Source organism: Pleurodeles waltl, chromosome 3_1 (genome assembly GCF_031143425.1).
Source record: "Pleurodeles waltl isolate 20211129_DDA chromosome 3_1, aPleWal1.hap1.20221129, whole genome shotgun sequence".
In the NCBI taxonomy this organism is placed as follows: domain Eukaryota; kingdom Metazoa; phylum Chordata; class Amphibia; order Caudata; family Salamandridae; genus Pleurodeles; species Pleurodeles waltl.
The window spans coordinates 823,155,657-823,176,659 of record NC_090440.1 but is presented as its reverse complement, the minus strand read 5'-3'; positions in this window follow the sequence as shown (position 1 = coordinate 823,176,659).

Here is a 21,003-nt window from a genome sequence, read left to right as displayed (position 1 = left end):
CAGAGATGGGGTGCACGGGGCCTCATGGGGGACCATGCACTGGCCGTGCACTTGGCATATGCAGTGCAGGGGCCCCCATGGCCAGCCTTGTGACGCTGTTCACTGTTGTTCACTGTCTGCAGCGCGACGGGTGCTGGTGCACCCTATGCATCACAGCATTGCTGGCATCAATTTTGTGGGCTGTTTCCTACTGGGCCAGCAGATGGAAACTCTGTTTCCGCCTGCTGACCCAGTGGGAAACTTTTAATGGGGCCTGCTGGAAGGCAGCCCCATTTGCGGCAACCTGACCGCGGGAGTTTGGCGGACAGCAATTTCCATCTGCCATACTCGTAATGACCTCATAGGTCTTCATCCTTCCTAGTCTCAGAATGGGCAGACATGATAACAATTTTAGGTTGAATATACTTTCTTTAGATGGGGCTGCCAGAATTTAGTATTATCACATTATATAGTTGTTAGATCTGACAGCCTTAGGGTGGTCACACCTAACTTTTTGCCTGCCTCCCTCCACTTTTTAGACACTGTTTTTCTGGTTTTTAGACTCTGCATACTTTACAACTGCTAACCAGTGCTGAAGTGCATATGCTCTCTCCCTTTAAAATTGGTAACATGGGATCATACCCAATTGGACTATTTAATTTACTTATAAGTCCCTAGTAAAGTGCACTATAGGTGCCCAGGGTCTGTCGATTAAATGCTACTAGTGGGCTGCAGCACTGATTGTGCCACCCACTTAAGTAGCCCCTTAACCTTGTCTCCGGCCTGCCGTTGCAAGGCCTGTGAGTGCAGTTTCACAGGCAATTCGACTTTGCATTTAAAAGTATTTGCCAAGTCTAAAACTCCCCTTTTTCTACATATAAGACACCCCTAAGGTATGCCCTAGGTAACCCATAGGGCAGGGTGCTGTGTAGGCAAAAGGCAGGACATGTACCTGAGTAGTTTACATGTCCTGGTAGTGTAAAACTCCTAAATTTGTTTTTACACTGCTGTGAGGCCTGCTCCCTTCGTATGCTAACATTGGGGCTGCCCTCATACAATGTTTGAGTGGTAGCTGCTGATCTGAAAGGGGTAGGAAGGTCATATTTAGTATGGCCAGAATGGTAATAGAAAATCTTGCTGACTGGTGAAGTTGGATTTAATATTACTATTTTAGAAATGCCACTTTTAGAAAGTGAGCATTTCTCTGCACTTAAATCTTTCTGTGCCTTACAATCCACGTCTGGCTGGGTTAAGTTTACAGCTCCTTGTGCATTCACTCAGACACACCCCAAACACAGGATACTCAGCCTCACTTGCATACATCTGCATTTTGAATGGGTCTTCCTGGGCTGGGATGGTGGACCTACATGACAATGGACAGTAGCCTGCCCTCACACAAAGTACTGCCACACCCCCTACTTGGACCCTGGCAGACAGGATTGAACTGAAAGGGGATCTTGTGCACTTCTGAGCCACTCTTTGTAGACTCCCCCACTTCAAAGGCACTTTTGGGTATAAAAACAGGGCCACTGCCCTACCAAGACAGACACTCCCTGGAGAAGAAACCTGAACCAGAACCTGCATCCTGCCAAGAAGAACTGCCTGGCTGCCCAAAGGACTCACCTGACTGCTTTCTGTGAAGGACTGCTGCCTTGCTGTTGCCATGCTGTCTTGCTGCTCTCTTGCTGTGCTGCAGAAGTGCTCCCCAAGGGCTTGGATTGAGCTTGCCTCCTGTTCCCTGAAGGCTCAGGACCAGAAAATACTTCATCTCTGCAAGAAATTCCTTGTGCGCCGAAAAACGATGCACAGCCTGTGAAAAACGACACACAGCCTGCACCGCAGTGAAAAATCACTGCACGCTGAATCCGGAACAACGCTGCCCGACTCCGCAACAGGAAGATCGACTCAGCGCCTCCTGTGACGCGACCGGAACTTCGATGCACGGCTCACTGGATCGATGCACAGCCGACCTGGAACGACGCAGTCCGACTTCCAGAGAGCAATCGATGCCGGGCCTGCAGTGTGGGAGAAATTTCCACGCATCACCCACTGGAATCGGCGCAGCGCTTGTGACTTCGACGCAAGCACAGGATTTTCCACGCATCGACCCCGGGGTGTCCGAAAACCCCACAACCCGAAGAGGATCTGAGTCCGCGTGCCGGAAATTGACACACGGCTTCCCCGCGTGGAAAATATCGATGCAAGTCCGTGTGCGAAGGGGAGAAAACAACGCACACCTACCTGTTTTCCACGCATCTCCTCATCTGCAGCCCCTTGCAAGGATTTTCCAACGCAAACCAGGTACTTTGCCCTGCAAGAGACCCTTGTTGTTTCTAGAAGACTTTAAGACACTTTGGGGGTCATTCTGATATGACCGCAAGCACCGCCAACAGGTTGGCGGTGCTTTTTTCCCCATTCCGACCGCGACGGTAAAGCCGCGGTCGGACCGCCGGGGCCGGCGGTTTTCCGCCATTTCTGCCCCGGCGGCTATAATCCGCCAGGGCAGCGCTGCTTGCAGCGCTGCCCTGGGGATTATGACCCCCTTACCGCCAGCCAGTTTCTGGCGGTTTTCACCGCCAGGAAGAGGCTGGCGGTAAGGGGTGTCTTGGGGCCCCTGGGGGCCCCTGCACTGCCCATGCCACTGGCATGGGCAGTGCAGGGGCCCCCTAACAGGGCCCCAGCCAGCTTTTCACTGTCTGCCTAGCAGACAGTGAAAAGCGCGACAGGTGCAACTGCACCCGTCTCACGGCCGCAACACCGCCGGCTCCATTCGGAGCCGGCTCCTGTGTTGCGGCCTCATTCCCGCTGGGCCGGCGGGCGCCAACTAGGTTTGCGCCCGCCAGCCCAGCAGGAATGTCAGAATGGGGGCCGCGTGAGTGCGGCCGCATTGGCGGGCGAATGGCGGTTTCCGCCTGGTGGGCGGCGGTAGCCGCCCGCCAAGGTTGGAATGACCCCCTTTATATTGCTTTTGCAGTAAAATTACAATTCTAAAGACATTTTATATTACTTTTCCAGTAATATTTCAACGTATACTTATTGCATTCTAATAGTTTTTGACCTACAATTATTCAGATAAAGATTCCATATTTTTACAAACACTGTGTGGTGTGTTTTTGGTAGTACTATATGATGTTATTGTATGATTTATTGCACAGATGCTTTACACATTGCCTTCTAAGTTAAGCCTGACTGCTCAGTGCCAAGCTACCAGAGGGTGGGCACAGGATCATTTGGATTGTGTGTGACTTACCCTGACTAGAGTGAGGGTCCTTGCTTGGACATGGGGTAACCTAACTGCCAACCAAAGACCCCATTTCTAACAATAGTGTTTCTCATTAACATGCCCTGGCATTTCCGATTGGAGCTAGTTTACGATATGCTGCTTCTTATCTAATAGGTTAGGTACATTACACAGTATATTGTATTCCTTTGCTATTTCCATTCACGTTGTGTTACAATTACTGACATTGATTAATACTGCGTTCCAAACTATACTGCAGCAATGCTATTTGCTTACTTTATTTATATGTCATCTAGGTGCACCACACTGGGAAATACATGTGAAATTTGCATTATTGCTGGGAAATCGACATCAGTTTTATTTATTTTGGGCTCACTGTGCGTTCTAAACTTGTTTCCACATAAGCTTGTGCAATGTATGATGTATTCCAAGATGGCGGCTTGTCATCATGCCAAATTTGTTGTATTCCGCTAGTCCTTCTTTGTTGTTGATGTTCACTACAACGGTATATTTTGTTGTGGTAAACAGTTTGGTGAAACGCGTCACAGGGGCTGGATCCCTTTGAATAAAGACTTAAATGTCATCTTATACTGAGTGCATGTGCAATCTCTCCAAGGTTTGATTTTCGTATGCATAAATATATATATATTTCCTACTGACAGGCACCAGAAGGTGGTGATAGTTAGGACCTAGTTTTTATAGAAAAGGCATTTTTTTTTTGCTAATAACTTTGGCGCCAATTGATGAACCTTCACAAAATTTTCGCAAAAAATACAATGCTCACTTAGGGGCATATTTATAGGCCCCTAGTGCCACTGTGCGCCACATTAACATCATTGTTTTTGACGTTAATGTGCCCCAATGAGGCCGAAATCCCCATGCATTATTTACATGGTGGTGCAATGCATACATTGCACCACCCTGTAACACTTGTCGCTACAGGCATAATGCATGCAAATGAGACGTTTCCCCGTTCGGGGAGCCGGAAAAATGGCGTAAGGAAATCTATTAGATTTTCTTACACCATTGTTTATGGCACTTTTAACGCCTGCTCAAGAGCAGGTGTTAAAAGAGGCCTTCCATTTTTTAGAATGGGACCGTATGTACTCTGCAGGAGTAGCACCAATATTTTGGTGCTACTCATGCAGAGTATATCAAGAGCTTCATGAAAAATTATGCTATTGCCATGATATGCTGTATTTTAACCCCTTCTGTGCCCAGGACGTAATGGTTAGGTCCTGGGGCACAGTGCTTGTGTGCCCAGGACGTAACCATTACGTCCCGGGCACAGAGCCCAGAGGGAGCGCTAGCGCTCCCTCTGTGGGGTTCCCCCCCACCCCCCAAAGGCAGGGATGGAGGGGAAGCCCTTCCCCTTCCACCCGCGCCCCCCTCCACCCCCCTGTAATGAAGTCAGCACGCGATCGCGCGGTGAGATCATTACAGGGTGCCGGTCGCACTGGAAGCCATTTGCTTCCAGTGCGAGTACAGAGAAACAGGTGAGTTTCTCTTCCGGCGGGTGGGGGGTTTGGGACAAAGAGGCACCGGGGGAAAGGAAAGGCTTTTCCTTTCCCCGGGTGTCTCTTTGAGCATTCCTGCTGCCCGATCGCATTGCGATCGGGCAGCAGGAATGCCCACTAGACGCCAGGGATTTTTAAAAAATGTTTACAATGTTTTCATGTTTGGGAGCGGCCCCTTGGGCAAGGGTCGCTCCCATTTGGCGCCATGTTTCTTGTGGCCATTTCTGCCCCCGCCTATTATTTTTAAGCCAATCTGCCCCCAAGAGGGGCAGAATCCATTAGACGCCAGGGATTTTTTTTTTTTGGTTATGTTTGCAATGTTTATGCGTTTGGGAGCGGCCCCTTGGGCAAGGGTCGCTCTCATTTGGGGGCATGTTTATTGTGGCCATTTCTGCCCCCCTTGGGGGCAGATCAGCCTATTATTTTTAGGCGTCCACTAGACGCCAGGGAATTTCTTTTGGGGGATGTTTGCAATGTTTTGCGTTGGGGAGCGGCCCCTTGGGCAAGGGTCGCTCTCATTTGGGGGCATGTTTATTGTGGCCATTTCTGCCCCCCTTGGGGGCAGATCGGCCTATTACTTTTAGGCCGATCTGCCCCCAAGGGGGGCAGAATCCACTAGATGCCAGGGATTATTTTTTTTTGGTTATGTTTGCAATCTTTTCGCGTTTGGGAGCGGCCCCTTGGGTAAGGGTCGCTCCCATTTGGGGCCATGTTTCTTGTGGCCAATTCTGCCACCCTTGGGGGCAGATTGGCCTATTATTTTTAGGGCTATCTGCCCCCAAGGGGGTCAGAATCCACTAGATGCCAGGGATTTTTTGTTGTTGTTATGTTTGCAATGTTTTCACGTTTGGGAGAGGCCCCTTGGGCAAGGGTCGCTCCCATTTGCGGCCATGTTTCTTGTGGCCATTTCTGCTCCCCTTGGGGGCAGATCGGCCTATTATTTTTAGGCCTATCTGCCCCAAGGGGGGCAGAATCCACGGGACGCCAGGGACTTTTTGTTGTTGTTATGTTTGCAATATTTTCACGTTTGGGAGCGGACCCTTGGGCAAGGGTCACTCCCATTTGGGGACATGTTTCTTGTGGCCATTTCTGCCCCCCTTGGGGGCAGATCGGCCTATTATTTTTAGGCGTCCACTAGACGCCAGGGAATTTTTGGGGGGGATGTTTGCAATGTTTTGCGTTGGGGAGCGGCCCCTTGGGCAAGGGTCGCTCTCATTTGGGGGCATGTTTATTGTCGCAGGATGACCGCTCAGCAGGTGGTTGGTATGATTTTTGAGTCATTGTCTGATCATGATTATGAGCCGGGCTATGCATCTGAGGCAGAGGAGGAAGTGAGAGATTCTGGCAGTTAAGTTTCTGTCGGAGAGGAATCGTCTGATGAGGAAGCCACACTCAGTGCAGATGAAGGGCCTGTTTTAGAGGAGGACACTGATGTGCCATTAGTTCAGCAACCTGGGGCTGAAAGGTTTCCCGTTAGAAGACCTGAACTCTGGGTTGTCCCAAACATGGAGCAGCCAGAGTTGCCTGCCTTTACTGGTCTCCCGGGGTGTAGAGTCAATACAGAGAACTTTTTGCCTGTCAATTTCTTTGAGTTATTTGTGGATGATGTGTTTTTGAAAGAGATTGTTGAGCAGACTATTTTGTATGTGGAGCAGTATTTGAGGGACAACGCTGCTAGACTTAGGCCACACGCTAGAGCTACCCAGTGGATTCCCACAAATTTGGAGGAGATGAAAAGGTTTTGGGGTTTGACTCTTTTGATGGGGTTGATAAGGAAGCCATCACTGGCTTCTTATTGGTCTACTAGTCCCTTGATTTAACAGCTATATTTCCTGCAACCATGAGACGTAATCGGTATTTGCTTCTTCTTAGGATGCTGCATTTTGTTGACAATGCATTAGCCTTGCCACAAGATCACCCTGATTCTGACCTTCTTTTTAAGATTAGGCCTGTCTTTGATCATTTTGTAGATCGGTTTTTAGAGGTCTATGTTCCAGGCAAAGAAATAGCTGTGGACGAATCTTTGGTCCTCTTCAAGGGTTGTTTGGTTTTTAGACAGTACATTCCTAGCAAGAGGGCACGATGTGGAATTAAATTGTATATGCTGTCTGAAAGTAGTACAGGATATGTGTATAATTTCCGTGTCTACACTTGCAGGGATTCCAGTATTGACCCCCCTGGTTGTCCTCCCACTTTTGGAGTTACTGAGAAAATTGTGTGGGAACTTGGTAGACGACTGCTCAACAAAGGTCACCATTTGGATGTAGATAACTTTTACACTGGAGTGCAGTTGTTCAAGGAATTGTTTAGAGTGGACACTGTTGCTTGTGGCACAATTCGTTGTAACCGGAAAGGCTATCCAAGGGAGCTTGTCTGTAAAAAACTTGAGAGGGGACAGTGCAGTGCCTTGCGGAATGATGAGCTGCTAGCTTTGAAGTTTTCAGACAGGAGGGATGTCTACATGCTAAGTACCATCCATGATGAGAGTACTTCCCCCGTGACTGTTTGGGGCCAGGTTGCTGAAGTGCGCAAACCTGTGTGCATTTTAGATTATAATAAGCACATGGGAGGTGTAGATAGAGTTGATCAAAGGTTGGAACCTTATACTGCTATTCGTAAGTCTTACGTTTGGTATGAGAAGTTAGCAATTCACCTCTTCCACTTAACATCTTTTAATGCTTTTATTGTGTTTAAGGATGGGTCTCCAGAGTCAAAGATGACATTTGTGAAATTTCAGGAGTCAGTGATAGAGAGCCTTATTGTGGTGGAACATGCCAGAGTTCCTAGAGAAGCAGTGGTGGAGGATGTGGCTAGATTGAAAGATCGCCACTTTGCTGAGCACATTCCTCCCACACCCAAAAAAGACTTTCTAGCTAAGAAATGTAGAGTGTGTTTTCGAAGAGATATCCGGAGGGAGACTCGAATGTACTGCCCTGATTGTCCTTCAAAGCCTGGGCTGTGTGTGGGTGGTTGTTTCAAGAATTACCACACCCAGAATAATTACTGGGAACAACCATGAGTGTAAAATGCCTGTTTTGTATTTTCATGTGTTCAATTTCATGGTTGGCATTTCTGTCATGTACTTAGTTAGAGCTTTTGTGTTTGTAGTTTTGTAATTATTTCTAATTAGTTAGTGGTTTCTTTGTTTAAAAAAAAAAAAAGAGATGCCATTATGTGTGGAGTGCGGCTTGGCTGACGGTGTACATATTGACTTGCTGTTGGCTACTGCAACACACTGCCAGCCAAACACCAGTCCACACACTCCCATCAGCTGGTGTGATTGCTGTATCAGACATGTGGGCGTATGTAAGTGATGGGCCCTTGAGTGGCGCTGTCTGTTGATGCGAGTGTTGTAATGTGCTGGGCCTGTGGCTGGCGGAGTGAATGGTCTTGTGCATGTCATGTATGAAAGGTGTGTGAATGGACTGTAAAGCGGTTGGTGCCTTGCCGTGGCTTTACAGCTCACGAGCTGTGAGTCATTGGTTCAGTTTTTTGGCCTTTCAGTTATTAACAGTGCATTTCGTTTTTGTGAAATCTCTTATTAATAAAATTTGATCCACTGAACCACCACTCACCCTCGTGCCAAATCCAACCAGTATGTGTGGTAAAAATGAGAAAACCTGCTCCGTTGTAATCAAGCGTCGCAGCACGCCTGTGACACGCTAGGTGCCTCAGGTGGGACCCCGATGATGAAGCATGCCACCAACTTAGTTGGTGGGTGAGGAGTCTTTTTAACATAACCTAAGTGCATTTCTTTTCACAATTTTAGTGTTTGGAACATCACATAAGTATGTGGACACACCAAACTGATCTATTGTAAAACTACCTGTGTTTGGGGGGGGTGGCACCTATGGTTTTGGTCCCGGTGCGGCCTTCATCTAGGGAAAGCTACCAAGCCCAACCATGTTTAAAAAATAGACACCCCAAGGAGTCCAAGTAGTTGTGGCTTGCCTGGATCCCCCAACATTTTCTAATCCAGACTACCCGGCAAACCTCAAAATTTGCATTAAAAAATCATATTTTCTTCACTTTTCTTTGTAGGATCACAGCTGCCGCACAAATGTCCTACCACCCAGCATTCCCATCAGTCCTCCAAGTAAAATGATACCTCACTTGCATGGGACCCCAAAGAAGAGTCAGCCTAAAAGATGTATAAAAGAAAAATATGTGCTTATCAACTCGCTGTGCTGTTCCCTCAATCTCTACAAATTTTTGGCCTTTTTCTGTTGCAGGCACCTGGCCCACCCGCACAAGTGAGGTACCATTTTTATCGAGAGACTTGGGGGAATACTGGGTGGAAGAAATTTGTGGCTCCTGTCAGATTCCAGAACTTTCTGTCACCGAAATGTGAGGAAAAGGGTTTTTTTTAGCCCAATTTTGAGGTTTGCAAAGGATTCTGGGTAACAGAACCTGGTCAGAGCCCCACGAGTCACCCCATCTTGGATTCCCCTAGGTGTCTAGTTTTAAAAAATGCACAGGTTTGCTAGGTTTCCCCAGGTGCCAGCTGAGCTAGGGCCAAAAATCCACAGGTAGGCACTTTGTAAAAAACACCTCTGTTTTCTGTGAAAAAATTTGATGTGTCCACGTTGTGTTTTGGGCCATTTCCTTGCGTGGGCGCTAGGCCTACCCACACAAGTGAGGTACCATTTTTATCGGGGAACATGGGGGGAAGCTGGGTGGAAGGAAATTTGTGGCTCCTCTCAGACTCCAGAACTCTCTGTCACCGAAATGTGATGAAAAAGTGTTTTTTTGCCCACATTTTGAGGTTTGCAAAGGATTCTGGGTAACAGAACTTGGTCAGAGGCCCACAAGTCACCCCATCTTGGATTTCCCTAGGTGTCTAGTTTTCAAAAATGCACTGGTTTGCTAGGTTTCCCCAGGTGCCGACTGGGCTAGAGGCCAAAATCCACAAGTAGGCACTTTGTAAAAAACTCCTCTGTTTTCTGTAAAAAAATGTGATGTGTCCACGTTGTGTTTTGGGCCATTTCGTTTCGTGGGCGCTAGGCCTACCCACACAAGTGAGGTACCATTTTTATCGGGAGACTTGGGGGAACGCTGGGTGGAAGGAAATTTGTGGCTCCTCTCTGATTCCAGAACTTTCTGTCACCGAAATGTGAGGAAAAAGTGTTTTTTTGGCCAAATTTTGAAGTTTGCAAAGGATTCTGGGTAACAGAACCTGGTCAGAGCCCCACAAGTCACCCTATTTTGGATTTCCCTAGGTGTCTAGTTTTCAAAAATGTGCTGGTTTGCTGGGTTTCCCCAGGTGCCAGCTGAACTAGAGGCCAAAATCTACAGGTAGGCACTTTGTAAAAAACTCCTCTATTTTCTGTGAAAAAATGTGATGTGTCCACGTTGTGTTTTGGGCCATTTCGTTTCGTGGGCGCTAGGCCTACCCACACAAGTGAGGTACCATTTTTATCGGGGGACTTGGGGGGAAGCTGGGTGGAAGGAAATTTGTGGCTCCTCTCAGACTCCAGAACTCTCTGTCACCGAAATGTGATGAAAAAGTGTTTTTTTGCCCACATTTTGAGGTTTGCAAAGGATTCTGGGTAACAGAACCTGGTCAGAGCCCCACAAGTCACCCCATCTTGGATTTCCCTAGGTGTCTAGTTTTCAAAAATGCACTGGTTTGCTAGGTTTCCCCAGGTGCCGACTGGGCTAGAGGCCAAAATCCACAAGTAGGCACTTTGTAAAAAACTCCTCTGTTTTCTGTAAAAAAATGTGATGTGTCCACGTTTTGTTTTGGGCCATTTCGTTTTGTGGGCGCTAGGCCTACCCACACAAGTGAGGTACCATTTTTATCGGGAGACTTGGGGGAACGCTGGGTGGAAGGAAATTTGTGGCTCCTCTCAGATTCCAGAACTTTCTGTCACCGAAATGTGAGGAAAAAGTGTTTTTTTGGCCAAATTTTGAAGTTTGCAAAGGATTCTGGGTAACAGAACCTGGTCAGAGCTCCACAAGTCACCCCATCTTGGATTCCCTTAGGTGTCTAGTTTTTAAAAATGCGCTGGTTTGCTAGGTTTCCCCAGGTGCCGGCTGAGCTAGAGGCCAAAATCCACAGGTAGGCACTTTGTAAAAAACACCTCTGTTTTCTGTGAAAAAATGTGATGTGTCCACGTTGTGTTTTGGGCCATTTCCTTTCGTGGGCGCTAGGCCTACCCACACAAGTGAGGTACCATTTGTATCGGGAGACTTGGGGGAACGCTGGGTGGAAGGAAATTTGTGGCTCCTCTCAGATTCCAGAACTTTATGTCACCGAAATGAGAGGAAAAAGTGTTTTTTTGGCCAAATGTTGAGGTTTGCAAAGGATTCTGGGTAACAGAACCTGGTCAGAGCCCCACAAGTCACCCTATTTTGGATTTCCCTAGGTGTCTAGTTTTCAAAAATGTGCTGGTTTGCTGGGTTTCCCCAGGTGCCAGCTGAGCTAGAGGCCAAAATCTACAGGTAGGCACTTTGTAAAAAACTCCTCTATTTTCTGTGAAAAAATGTGATGTGTCCACGTTGTGTTTTGGGCCATTTCGTTTCGTGGGCGCTAGGCCTACCCACACAAGTGAGGTACAATTTTTATCGAGGGACTTGGGGGGAAGCTGGGTGGAAGGAAATTTGTGGCTCCTCTCAGACTCCAGAACTCTCTGTCACCGAAATGTGATGAAAAAGTGTTTTTTTGCCCACATTTTGAGGTTTGCAAAGGATTCTGGGTAACAGAACCTGGTCAGAGCCCCACAAGTCACCCCATCTTGGATTTCCCTAGGTGTCTAGTTTTCAAAAATGCACTGGTTTGCTAGGTTTCCCCTGGTGCCGACTGGGCTAGAGGCCAAAATCCACAAGTAGGCACTTTGTAAAAAACTCCTCTGTTTTCTGTAAAAAAATGTGATGTATCCACGTTGTGTTTTGGGCCATTTCGTTTCGTGGGCGCTAGGCCTACCCACACAAGTGAGGTACCATTTTTATCGGGAGACTTGGGGGAACGCAGGGTGGAAGGAAATTTGTGGCTCCTCTCAGATTCCAGAACTTCCTGTCACCGAAATGTGAGGAAAAAGTGTTTTTTTTGGCCAAATTTTGAAGTTTGCAAAGGATTCTGGGTAACAGAACCTGATCAGAGCTCAACAAGTCACCCCATCTTGGATTCCCCTAGGTGTCTAGTTTTTAAAAATGCGCTGGTTTGCTAGGTTTCCCCAGGTGCCGGCTGAGCTAGAGGCCAAAATCCACAGGTAGGCACTTTGTAAAAAACACCTCTGTTTTCTGTGAAAAAATGTGATGTGTCCACGTTGTGTTTTGGGCCATTTCCTTTCGTGGGCGCTAGGCCTACCCACACAAGTGAGGTACCATTTGTATCGGGAGACTTAGGGGAACGCTGTGTGGAAGGAAATTTGTGGCTCCTCTCAGATTCCAGAACTTTATGTCACCGAAATGAGAGGAAAAAGTGTTTTTTTGACCAAATTGTGAGGTTTGCAAAGGATTCTGGGTAACAGAACCTGGTCAGAGCCTCACAAGTCACCCTATTTTGGATTTCCCTAGGTGTCTAGTTTTCAAAAATGTGCTGGTTTGCTGAGTTTCCCCAGGTGCCAGCTGAGCTAGAGGCCAAAATGTACAGTTAGGCACTTTGTAAAAAACTCCTCTATTTTCTGTGAAAAAATGTGATGTGTCCACGTTGTGTTTTGGGGCATTTTGTTTCGTGGGCGCTAGGCCTACCCACACAAGTGAGGTACCATTTTTATCGGGGGACTTGGGGGGAAACTGGGTGGAAGGAAATTTGTGGCCCCTCTCAGACTCCAGAACTCTCTGTCACCGAAATGTGATGAAAAAGTGTTTTTTTGCCCACATTTTGAGGTTTGCAAAGGATTCTGGGTAACAGAACCTGGTCAGAGCCCCACAAGTCACCCCATCTTGGATTTCCCTAGGTGTCTAGTTTTCAAAAATGCACTGGTTTGCTAGGTTTCCCCAGGTGCGACTGGGCTAGAGGCCAAAATCCACAAGTAGGCACTTTGTAAAAAACTCCTCTGTTTTCTGTAAAAAAATGTGATGTGTCCACGTTGTGTTTTGGGCCATTTCGTTTCGTGGGCGCTAGGCCTACCCACACAAGTGAGGTACCATTTTTATCGGGAGACTTGGGGGAACGCTGGGTGGAAGGAAATTTGTGGCTCCTCTCAGATTCCAGAACTTTCTGTCACCGAAATGTGAGGAAAAAGTGTTTTTTTGGCCAAATGTTGAGGTTTGCAAAGGATTCTGGGTAACAGAACCTTGTCAGAGCCCCACAAGTCACCCCACCTTGGATTCCCCTAGGTGACTAGTTTTTAAAAATGCGCTGGTTTGCTAGGTTTCCCCAGGTGCCGACTGAGCTAGAGGCCAAAATCCACAGGTAGGCGCTTTGTAAAAAACTCCTCTGTTTTCTGTGAAAAAATGTGATGTGTCCACGTTGTGTTTTGGGCCATTTCCTTTCGTGGGCGCTAGGCCTACCCACACAAGTGAGGTACCATTTGTATCGGGAGACTTAGGGGAACGCTGTGTGGAAGGAAATTTGTGGCTCCTCTCAGATTCCAGAACTTTATGTCACCGAAATGAGAGGAAAAAGTGTTTTTTTCACCAAATTGTGAGGTTTGCAAAGGATTCTGGGTAACAGAACCTGGTCAGAGCCCCACAAGTCACCCTATTTTGGATTCCCCTAGGTGTCTAGTTTTAAAAAATGTGCTGGTTTGCTGGGTTTCTCCAGGTGCCAGCTGAGCTAGAGGCCAAAATCTACAGGTAGGCACTTTGTAAAAAGCACCTCTGCTTTCTGTGGAAAACTGTGATGTGTCCTAGTTGTGTTTTGGGCCATTTCATTTTGTGGGCGCTAGGCCTACCCAAGCAAGTGAGGTACTATTTTTATCGGGAGACGTGGGGGGAACACAGAATAGCAAAACAAACGTTATTGCCCCTTGTCTTTCTCTACATTTTTTCTTCCAAATGTAAGGCAGTGTGTAAAAAAGACGTCTATTTGATAAATGCCCTGTAATTCACATGCTAGTATGGGCACCCCGGAATTCAGAGATGTGCAAATAACCACTACTTCTCAACACCTTATCATGTGGTCATTTTGGAAATACAAAGGTTTTCTTGATACCTATTTTTAACTTTTTATATTTCAGCAAATGAATTGCTGCATACCCGGTATAGAATAAAAAACCCATTGCAAGGTGCAGCTCATTTATTCGCTCTGGGTACCTAGAGTTCTTGATGAGCCTACAAGCCCTATATATCCCCAAAACCAGAAGAGTCCAGCTGGTATAACGGTATATTGCTTTAAAAAATCTGACACCGCAGGAAAAAGTTACAGAGTAAAACGTGGAGAAAAAAGGCTGTTTTTTTCACCTCAATTTCAATATTTATTTTATTTCAGCTGTTATTTTCTATAGGAAACACTTGTAGGATCTACACAAATGACCCCTTGCTTCATTCATAATTTTGTCTACTTTTCAGAAATGTTTAGCTTTCTGGGATCCAGCATTGGTTTCTCAGCCATTTTGGTCACTAACTGGAAGGAGGCTGAAAGCACAAAAAATAGTTAAAATGGGGTATGTCTCAGTAACATGTCAAAATTGTATTGAAAAATGGGGTTTTCCAGTTCAAGTCTGCCTGTTCCTGAAAGCTGGAAAGATGGTGATCTTGCCACCGCAAACCCTTTGTTGATGCCATTTTCAGGGGGAAAAAAACACGGGCTGCATTCTGCAGCCCCTTTTTTCCAATTTTTTTGAACAAAACACAATTTTCACTGTATTTTGGCTAATTTCTTGGTCTCCTTCAGGGGAACTCACAAAGTCTGGGTACCCCTAGAATCCCTAGGATGTTGGAAAAAAAGGACGCAAATTTGGTGTGGGTAGCTTATATGAACAAAAAGTTATGAGGGCCTAAACGCAAACTGCCCCAAATAGCCATAAAAAGGCTCGGCACAGGAGGGGGAAAAGGCCTGGCAGCGCAGGGGTTAAATACGGTGCACACATGGTGGCTGTAGGGGGGTTCTAAGGGGCGCACGAAAAGGGGCGCTACACTTGGTGCAGTGCCTCTTTCCATAAATCTTCCCCATAGTTGTCTGTCTGGAAAGTTTCGCGGAGTCTGTCAAGCAGGGGCTGAGCAAAAGGGGAGTCCCTAGAGGTTTTTTCCAAATGCATTTTTCTATTGGGATTTTGAACAGTAATGGCTCCCAAACCACTGGGTGGAATTACAACAAATTTGGCAGAAAGATACCTCTTGGCCCAGAAAGTGACCTTTGTGTTGTTTGGTGTAAATCCATTCAGCAGTTTTTGAGAAATTAATGAAAATTCAAATTTGTATGCAAAGGCTCCGCAAACACTCTCAATCTCGTTCTGAGTTCTGATTGGCTGCCAACACTTCAACAAGGAAGTGTTGGAAGCCAAGTTGGGATGTAGTTTGACCCAGCCCCCCCTGCAGGCTCAGGGACCGCCACCTCCCCGGCGCTATTATCTAAGTGAATGCAGGGTGCTGCCTGACCCGTCATAACCCTGGGGACCGCCACCTCCCCAGGCCTATCATCTAAGTAAATGTAGGGGGTCTGCCTGGCCCCTCAACTACCTTGGGGACCATCAGCACCACGGTTCTATCATATAAGAAAATTAGGGGGTGCCTGGCCTCCAGGCAGCCCCGGGGACCACCATCTCCCCAGGGCAAAATAGATTTAGAATGCTGGGGGCGCACAGCCCACCCCGTGTAGTCCGAGGACCACCACCTCCCCAGGGTGAAAAGATTAATAATGCAGGGGACCACTTGCCCCTCCAGCTGCCTCGGGGACCGCCACCTCCCTGGGGTGAAATAGATTAGTAATGCAGGAGGGTCACGTGGGCCCATCACACCCTGGGGACCACCTCCCTGGGACAAAACAGTTTCAGAAATTGGGGGGTTCACAGGCCCCCACGGCCCCAGTGACCAGCAACTTTCTGGGGTTGTATAGGTTGGAGGGCGGCACTGCCCCCTCAAGAAGCCAATGATGGCCTTGGGATCCACCACCTCACAGGGCCAGCTCCTGCTATGTCCCACGATGCCCACCCTTACAACATGGCTGTTTGCTCTGACATGGCGGGAGCTTAGATAGCTTCCTTCAAGACAGAGCAAACACTCTGGTTCCAACAAGTGAGAGCTGTCAAACAATTCTCACTTGCTGGAAGCTGAGGTTTCCTCTGTGTCCCTGTACAGGAAACAATTGCTCTCACAGAAAGAGAGCTGCATCTTTAGCAGCTCCCTCTCGGTGACATCAATGCTGGCTCCTGCAGGAGGCGGGGAGCCAGCTGGTATGGTGGGGGCCATCAGACTACCCCCGCAGTCCCCAACCATTTTGACTGGATGCCCTGGGGGCACCCAGATGACATGGTCGAATCCTGAGGGATGGGGACCCTGGGGCCGAGTTTGGCCTGGGTAGGAGACCACATGGCCCCCTCCTCAAAAAAAAAAAAAAACTTTAGGCCGGGCCCCAGGGAATGGGTCTCTGGGGCCGAGATCGGCCTGGGGAGGGGGCTGTGTGGCCCCCATCCCCAAAAAGATTTAGGCCCTCATTATGACAATGGCAGTAATGACCGCCTACCGCTGCGGCGACGGCCGCCAAAACACCATCACCGCGGCTACCTACCATCTGCCATATTATGACCGTAGCCGGAATTCCACCCGAAGGCTGGCGGAATTCCATCTGCGGCCATGGTGGCAGATGACGGTAAGGTGGCGCTGCTGCCAGCAGTAGTGCCATGCCAGTAGACAGCCGCAAACTGTATCATGACCCATGATACGGCCTGGAGGTGTTTTTCAAGTAGGTAAGTCGGGTGCTCCGACAGGGAGGGGGACGGGGGTGTTGTGTGTGGGGGGGGTGTAAGTGTATGTTTCTGTGTGCGTGCCTGCAGGTGTGTCATGTGGAATGCGTTTGTGCATGAATGGGTGTGAGTATGCATGTATGTTTGGTTGTCTGAATGCGTGTGCTTGTATCTATGTGAGTGGGTGTGGATGTGTGTGTGAATGGATGTCTGCATGCGTGGGTGAATGTGGGTATGAGTTTGTGTATGCATGAGTATGTTGGTGCGTGAATGTGCATGTGTGTCGTGGGGGAGTCTTGAGTGGGAGGGGGAGGGTGGGGAAGGACTCTGGGGAGGAGGGCAGGGGAGACCCCTATCAGTGACAGTGAAGGAATTCCTGATAGTGCCTAACGCCATGGTTTTCGTGGCAGTAAGGAAGCCACGGAAACCATGGCGGTAGGCAGGGTCATAATCCCGCAGGTGGGACAGTGACGGCCTCCTGGCTAGAGACTGAAGTCTCCAGTTTGGCAGCTGTTACTGCCGTGGCGGACGGAGTTGTACATTTGTGCTTTGGCTTGAGCCAAACCGCCAATGTCATATTTTGGGGAAGAGTACTGCCAACCTTTTCTCCAAAATACCGCCGTCCACCAGGGTCATAATGAGGGCCTTACTGTTTAGGCTGGGCCCTGGGGGATGGGGTCCCTGAGAGCTAAGATCGGCTGGGGGAGGGGGCCATGTGGCCCCCCACCCCCTCAAAAAAGGAATTAGATGGCCAGGCCCCAGGGGATGGGGTCTCCGGGGGATGTGATCAACAATGGAGGGGGGCCACACAGCTCCCCTTCCCCCAAAAAATACATATATTAACTCTGGGCCCCAGGAGATGGGGTCTTTTGGGCCAAAATTGGCCAGGGGAAAGGGGCCACGTGGCACCTCTCCCAAACAAATATACTTTATGAAGCCAGGCCCTGGGGAATGGGGTCCCTAGGGCCAAAATTTGCCACCGGAGGGAGCCACATGGCCCGCCTCCACAAAAAAATATTTTAAAAAGAATGGTGTCCCCAGGGTGGAAATCGGCAGGGGAGGTGGGCCACACAGCACCATAGAATTGTAGTGGGCACAAGGGAATGGGGTCCCTGGGGCTGAAATTGTCTGGGAGGGGGGTGGGCGACATGGAACTGCGGCTAAGTTCCGCAGCACATGTACAAAACTGTGTGCAACGTGGTATTGGGTAGTTAGGGGGTTGGCTGCAGCGGCGAGCTGCAGGCCAGGCCCTGTGGCCAACCAACAGCTGTGCACGGCTCAAGGATGCGTGCTTATAGGGGGTTGGCTGCTGTACTGAAAATTACTATGAAAAAAACACATAGAAATTCACTGAAAAATTCAAAGATTACAGGGATGTTATAGTTAGGAAATAGACCTAAAAAAACCCATAGAAATTCACTTAAAAATGTGAGCCTAACTATATTGTATAGTTAGGCTCACATTTTAAACGTACAAAACCAAAGAAATTCACGTGTTATAGTTAGAGTTATCTCAAGTAACTATAACGCGTGCCCTAAGGTAACTATAACTTGCGCCCTCACCATGCACTGCTAATTACCCCACAAATTACGGCACTCATAACATCATTGATAATATCATTATAATATTTGCAGTAAAAATTTTGACCAAAAAAATGAGCATGGTGGTGGCGCGAGTTATAGTTACTTTATGGCACAAGTTATAGTTACTTGAGATTACTCTAACACAGTGATAGTCAAAGCACGGCATGGGGGCCGCATGCGGCCCTCCTGACATTTACATGCGGCCCTCGGGTCATCAGCAGCACTGTGCTGCTGTTTATTCTACTTGGGACTTGCACTAAAGATTGTTATATGAACAGGCAAGTACTTATTTGGAGGCTAAAAGGGAGTAACTATGGTGTCCTGGAACTCAAATTTAGAAAAATCTTCATTATTTAAGACTTCTTGAAGCAAAACTATAAAAGTATGATCTGTTTGAAATTCAAAAAGTGCATTTTATTAACCTGCAGAACCGCTTCACCTTAGCACCTTAGCACACACAATTATATAACTGCATTGAGAAGTATTTTTTAAAGTGATATTTTTCAAACAAATTAAAAAACTTTCATCCCCCTCCACCCTCTACGCCCTGGCAACAGTGAGAACTGTGAACTAAGAGGTGAGTCAGTTGTTATGTGAACTCTTTGGGAGGGCTCGGTTGCTATTATACATGAACAACATCGTTTTATTAAATCAGACGCAGAATGTTTTATACAGCATACATCCTGAAGACGTACTTCATGGTTCTTATGTGTGATGATGAAAAAAAAGGAGGTAAAGTGAAATAAAACATTTGCCTAGGATCACACAATTTGGTTAAGTGGAGAAGCTGGGATTTATATCCAAGTTTCTGGTTTCACATTGTGCAATTCAGACCCTATGGCCCATATTTATACTTTTTTAGTGACGCACTTGCGTCTTTTTTTTATGCAAAAGCGACGCAAACTTACAAAATACAATTGTATTTTGTAATTTTGCGCCGCTTTTGTGTCAAAAAGCGGCGCATATGCTGCACTAAAAAAGTATAAATACGGGCCTATATATTTACGCTTCACTTCTCATACAACCACTTTACCGCAACCCCTCCCCACCCTCAACCCTCTGACCGCCACCCTGCAGGCATCAATGTGGCCCTCGGTCACATCACAGACCAAACAGTGCGGCCCCTGGGAAAATGTTTTGTAGGTTTAAAATGAGAGCCTAACTATAATGTAGCTGTAACCTTTAGTTTTTTTTAAGTGATGACTAGCAGGTCCAGCAGGTCCTGCTCCTGGTTGAGAATGTCGGCCCAGCAGCACGGCAGCACACACACTGATGCACTCTCTCCCATAGCAGCCGACACTCCCATAGGGCATACTATTTGCAGGGCCTGCAGCCTACTGCTGACATGGAGGAGTGGTGGCACGAATCCACAACAGGTGTGTGGCCACCTCTGCCGCAGTAAAAATGGAGTGGCCCTGCACCCTTGCAAGGCTCCGATGCCCACAGGGAGTGCGAGTGGCATCGGTGCTGCTGCTGCTGTCTGCTTCTGCCAACGAAGATACTGGGAAAAAAAATAGAAGAAAGGACGGAAATGGAAAATACACACACAGAAAGACGCACAGTGATAAAAAAAAGAAGTAAATGATGGATGGATGATTGTGATGATGATCAAATAGGGGAGGATTAAGACAGACTGAAAAAGACCCAGCAGCATGCGGAGAAGTCGGCACGCAGCTAAAAAAAAATGGCTGCATACATGTGCACCACATGGTGCCCTGTGTGTTGATTATCAGTGTGAAATGCACTATCAGCATGAAAAAAGCAGGGTGAAAAGCCGGAATTTCCATCCGTTAGCAGAATTCTGCAGAATCTCGCAGTTTCTTTTTAACTCAGCAGAATTCCACTGAGTAGAACTCTGTGAGCCCCCCTAGATCTAGTAATGAGAGACATTGAGGGTTGAAATTCTAGCTGTATGCAGGTTTGTTATTAAATGCTACATATAGTACATCACCCATGAGGCTAATTCTTAGCTATGTCTCAGAAATGTAAAAGTGGTATTCTAGCATTTAATACAGTGCTTACTGTGCATACTATTTTTAACAAAAGCATAGCGCTGCTTTGGAAATACACCTGGCATTTTTATTTATACAACACAAAAGGATGATGGATGGAGTAATTAACAATGTAAACACTCACCCCCAGTCACAGATATGGGTTTAATACATTGTTCTTTTTGCTCACCATGCCACCCCAGTTTGGTCCCAGTCATATGCAAATCAATCATGACTCTGTGCCTCATGGGAACAGTCCAGTCCGAACTGCCAAGCCAGGTTCTCCCTGGACCAGAAACAAGCATCCTGGGACCGGTTTCAGGGTATCACCCTTCATCAGCCAGGCTAGCTTGAATCCAGTGGCACAGTGAGCACGGGATCCACGTTTGGGCATTTCCTTCCCACTTAGGGCAACTTTAGCAACACAAAAAAATGATGGACAGAGTGCTCAACGATGCGAACACTCATCCCCAGTCACAGATCTGGGTTTAATCCATTGTTCTGTTGCTCACCATGCCACCCCAGTTTGGACTGAGGCATATGCAAATCAGTCTTGACCCTGTTCCTCATGAGAACAGTCCAGCCCGAATTGCCAAGCCAGGTCCTCACTGGACTGGAAACAAGCATCCTGGGACCGGTTTCTGGGTATCTCCCTTCATCAGCCAGGCTACCTTGAATCCAGTGGCACAGTGAGCACAGGACCCACGTCTGGGCATACCCTTCCCACTTAGGGCAACTTTAGCAACACAAGAGGATGATGGATGGAGTGCTGAACAATGCAAACACTCACCCCAGTCACAGATCTGGGTTTAATCCAACGCTCTTTTGCTCACCATGCCACCCCAGTTTGGTCCAAGTCATATGCAAATCAATCTTGACCCTGTTCTTCATGGGAATAGTCCA